The 5,120-nt window shown below is 34.8% G+C and overlaps 1 non-coding gene across 1 annotated transcript; it reads left to right on the top strand.

Annotated features, from left to right (window-relative positions):
- Positions 1 to 3,512: 3,512 nt before the first annotated feature.
- Positions 3,513 to 3,619, top strand: LOC115801522 (U6 spliceosomal RNA). Its single transcript, XR_004021826.1, has one exon. It is a non-coding gene; the product is annotated as a U6 spliceosomal RNA (small nuclear RNA).
- The last annotated feature ends 1,501 nt before the right edge of the window (positions 3,620 to 5,120 follow it).

Consider the following 5,120-nt stretch of genomic DNA (forward strand, 5'->3'; position numbering starts at 1 on the left):
CATGTGTTAGACCTGTTGGTATTATCCCATAGGCACTTAAGTGTTTGTTCACTTTATTTTTCAGTCTTTTTTCTTCAGATTGAATAATTCCTATTGATCTATAGTCAGTTCACTGACTCTTTCTGCTGTTGTCTCCAAAATGCGTTTAATGCTAATAAATGCAAGTAATCAGGAAAGGGGGAAATGCAACTACTTGCATTTATTCTTTCTGCTGTTGTCTCCAAAATGCTTGCATTTCAATTTGGTTCTTTATTAAAATTTCCAGTTCTCTGCTGATAGTTTCTCTTTGTTCAATCACTTTGAGTGTGCCTTTCTTTACATCCTTGAATATAGTTATAATAGCTGTTTGAAAACTCTTGTCTGCTAATTTCAACATGTACTACATCTTGGAGTCAGTTTTCACTGACTGCCTTTTCTCCTGATGGGGATCCCATTTTCCTATTTCTTCATGTGCGTAGTAATACTGGATGGTACCCTAGACATTGTAAAAGATACTTGTAGAGACTCTGAATTCTATTCTGCCTCTGAAAAGTGTTTTTCTAAAGTAGGGAGTTATTTTGGCTGGACTCAAAACAGCCAGCTCTGTCTTCTCCATTGTGGTGAGCAGCAGCAGAACTCTCTGTCCAGTTCTTTTACCCTCAGCTGGGCTGCACAGAGTCTGCCACATATAGGTATAGTTCAAGCGTTAGCAGACCCTATCACCCTTCCTGAAATATTCAAGTCTGCTAGGTGACTGAGAAGAATCATACCGTGAAAAGAGATGAGCAATGCACCCAAACGTTGTGTTTTCTGGATCAGTACAATTTTTTTGTTTCCAATATTAAAATTTTTTTTAGGTAAGGACATTAAAAAGCAAAACAAAATCTATCAATATTATCACCATCATTTCACAAGAAAGGAAGGAGATTTTAACACCAAAAAAGTAGAAACAGTATGATTTCAGAAAAAAAAAATTTAAATTGAATATATGCGGTGTTGTTAAAAATTCACCACATTATATTATTTTTCTCCCTTCTGTATGACTTGATGAAAACTCCATCCCAGGTGAGTCCCCAGCCTAGGAAGGGAAGTTGAGAATTTTTGTGATAAGAGCACAAAGTATCTCAATGTTTGCCAAAACCATTGTTTTAAAGTAAGTTTCAAAATAGAAGAATCAGCACAGTGTTTCCCAAACTTCAATCATGTGAAAACACCATCACAAATATTGTCATGGCTGCATTTCACCTGCTTTGTTTACTTTTAATACTTTATTTGAGTCATTTGTTTACTTAAGTTTATTTTAAAATGAAAGCCTATATGAATACCATAAATGGAAAAACAGTATCCCTTGCCATAAAATCAAGAAAACACAAATGCTGGAAGGTCCTTAGCCTGTAGCCAACTCCCTGTTGAAAAGGGAGATTAGCAGATATTAGGGGTTCAAGTCACACCCGCACCAGAATGAAACTTTCTGTTTGATTTAACTTCAAGGACGAAAAGAGAATTGAAGGGAATAATTTTCTCATTATGTAATTAAATGTCATTTAATGCATTGTCCATGTACCATCTAAAATCATCTCTTTTGCCAACTAATATTGTCTTGGTAGATGGTCTATAGAATCAAAGGTGTCATCACATAGTAATTTGGAGCATTGGCTAAATTAAGAAAAAAAAAAAAAGAGTCAGCAGAGGTTTGGGTAGGGTTTGGAGCTCCCCTCTCTTGCTCTCTCCTTTCTGAGACAATGCCCCTTCCTTTCCAGCTGCTGTATCCTTTGAGTCTTCAAAACAGTTTGACTGTACCTCTACTACCAAATATCGATGAACTCTGTTATGTGGATATTGTTTATTAATAGGCAATTGAAACTGTTGGTATATACTGCACTTGATGTAAGAATCTGAGCTGTTATTTAACAGCAATCTGCCAGTAGTTTAATCCATTTCACGTACATGCACGATTTGTGACTCTATCCTTAAATATGTAAACTCTATTTTTAATACACCTTTCTAAATATTTAATAGTCTATCAGAAATTATAGCATGACATTTCTGTTCCCTGATTTTTTATTCTTGATCAGTGGCAGATAGCAAAATATTTGCTATCTATTTGATTCTACTAATAGTAAAGTCTATAACTACTCACGGCTCCTCTAAGGGCTTCTCATAAACAACTGCTGCATAACAGATAAATCAATGCATGCTTGCCTCCACCAAAAAGAAGCTGATACATGAAATAAACTTGTGGGTACAGAGCAAGAGTGAAATGCTGCAAACATATTAGCTGAGCCTGTTGATTTTGGGGGAAATTAAACAGTCATTTATGCCTATTAAATTAAGCCTGTCTAAGCCTCCTTGTAACCGTATCTATTATAAATTTTTTTTAAACTTTATTTCTTTAAAAAAAAACCAGTTCGATTGTGTATAATCTACCTGAATTTTAGCTACTCACAGGGCACAGACTGGGGCCGGCTCTCTGGCAAAAAGCCATAAAACTGAGAAACCCAGTGCTGTTCCCTTCTAAATGTTGACTCCCCTCAGTGTCTGCCTGCTTCCTGTTACTCTCTAGAGCATTTAGGTACTTGCTGTTTCTGTTTGTTTTTTCCAGAGTTTATCACGCTACCTGTGGTAGGATTGTTCCAATAGATCTACTTCTCTATTGTCAGATCTAAAATCACTAGCATCTTGGGCCCAGTAAAGAGATAGATCAGCTGGACAGTTGCCTGAGATGCCACTCTGTAAGGAATGCTAAAACATCACAGGAATATATCAGAAATATGGTAAAAGAATGAAATAATGCCATTTGTAGCAACATGGATGGACCTCGAGATTATCATATTAAGTGAAGTAAGCCAGAGAAAGACAAATATATGATATCACTTATATGTGGAATCTAAAAAAATGGTACAAATGAACTTATTCACAAAACAGAAATAGACTCACAGACATAGAAAACAAACTTATGGTTACCAAAGGGGAAAGGGGGTGAGGAGGGATAAATTAGGAGCTTGGGATTAACATATACTTACAACTATATATAAAATAGGTAAACAACAAGGACCTACTGTATAGCACAGGGAACTAAACTCAATATCTTGTAATAACCTATAATGGAAAAGAATCTGAAAAAGAACATATATATATATATATATATATAACTGAATCACTTTTCTGTACACTTGAAACTAATACAACATTGTAAATTAACTATCCTTCAATTTAAAAAAACTGAAAAAAAAAGAAATATGGTGCCAATTAACTCAAGTTTCCACAGGTTACTCCTTATGTAATAGATGAAATACAAATTGTTTCTTCTGTTGCCTAAGTAAACACAGTCCTCAAGTAGACATTTAAGAACTTGAAAAGTCCATTGATTCAGACATATCTAACTCGTTCTTTCAAAAGTTGCATAATACTCCATGGTACCATAATATATCAACTGTCTTCTACTGATAAAGCTCATGGTAAATTCTTATTTTTCTTCAGGTAAGGTGCATCTTTTTGCCTCTACAAAGCCAGGCCACAATAAATTTCCTTGAGTGCTAGCTTCAGCAGCACACATACTAAAACTGGAACCATACAGAAAAGATTAGCATGGCCCCAACACAAGGATGACACGCAAATTCATGTAGCATTCCATATTTTTAAATAAATAAATAAATTTCCTTGAACATATTTCTTTATGTACTGGTGTTATCTTTCTGTAGGAGAGATTACAAAAAATAGGATTGCTGGGTTGAGGGCTATGTGAATTTTAAAATACATATTGTTATAATACTTTCCAGAAAGGCTGTAGAAATTGGCATTACAACCCATATTGATAGTCTCACCAGTATTTTTTATTTTTGACAATCTAATGGATCAAAATGCTGTGTTCTTTATTGTACTAATTTGAATTTTCTTGAACACCATTGAGGCTGAGGATCTTTTCATATTGCTGATGATTTGCCTTTTTTTCTGGAATTGCCTGTTGAATGCTTTGTCAAATTTTAATTGGACTGATTGTCTTCTTTCATTTGGTTTGTAGGAGCTAAGGTACATTAGCAACATTTGTCCTCTGTTATCTATATTTTAAATATTTAGTCTGTCATTTGTCTTTTGATTTTGTTTATAGTTTCTTTTGCTACACAAAAATATGTCCACTTTTAAGAGGTAATGTATGACTATTACTTTCAGGTAGTGACCCTTAGAGTTTCTGGATTTTATCTTTTCCTTCAGAAGGTCTTTTTTACTTTATGGTCTTATAAATAATTCCTCACATTTGTATCTAATATTTTTATATTTCACATTTAGACTTCTAATCCATCTGGAGTTTATTTTTGCATAAAATGTGGGGTAGAAGTGTAACCATGTTTTCTTCCAGATGGATAGTCAGTTCTGCCAGCACCATATACTAAGTAAGCCATCTTTCTCCCTCTAAATAAAATGTTTTTTTTATTTATATTAAGTACCCACTTGAATTTGTTTCTGGAATCTTTCTTAGGTTCCACTTGTATTATTTATTCCTATGCTATGTATGGTTTTATTATAATAGCATTACAATAAGTTTTATTATCTTGTATATAAGGTAGGAATTGTGTTTAGCTAGTAATGTAGATACAAATAACAGAAGCTTAAACAAGAAATAAGTTTATTTCTTTCATGTAAAAGAAGTCTGGCATAGTAGGCCAGGGTTGGCATGGTAGCACCATGTTCATCAAGAATCCAGGCTCCCTCTATTACTCTCCTCAGGCATCCTTAGCAGTGGCTGCCACCCTCAAGATTGCCTCATGCTCCAGGGGTGGGGATGGTGGTGTGCTGAATTGGGCGATTGGGATTGACATGTATACACTGATGTGCATAAAATTGATGACTAATAAGAACCTGCTGTATAAAAAAATAAATTAAATAAAATTCAAAAATTAAAAAAAAAAAAAGATTGTCTCATGCTCCAAGATGGCTGCTGAAGCTCCAGCCATATATTCCTTATTCCAGTCAGGAAGCAAGCAGAGTGGGGAAGAGCAAAAACAGCACATGCAGCTGTCTGACCTCCTTTTAAGGAGCTTTTCTGGAAGTCCCACCTAACAAGTTTATTTATACCCCTATCTGAAAGGGAAGCACAGAAATGAAGTCTTTCAGTAGCTGGATATTGAGTGTAAACCTAGTTA

The sequence above is a fragment of the Delphinapterus leucas genome, chromosome 16, assembly GCF_059928025.1.
Source record: "Delphinapterus leucas isolate spDelLeu-1000000601 "Yukka" chromosome 16, BTC_Dleu_Yukka2, whole genome shotgun sequence".
NCBI classification, from domain to species: domain Eukaryota; kingdom Metazoa; phylum Chordata; class Mammalia; order Artiodactyla; family Monodontidae; genus Delphinapterus; species Delphinapterus leucas.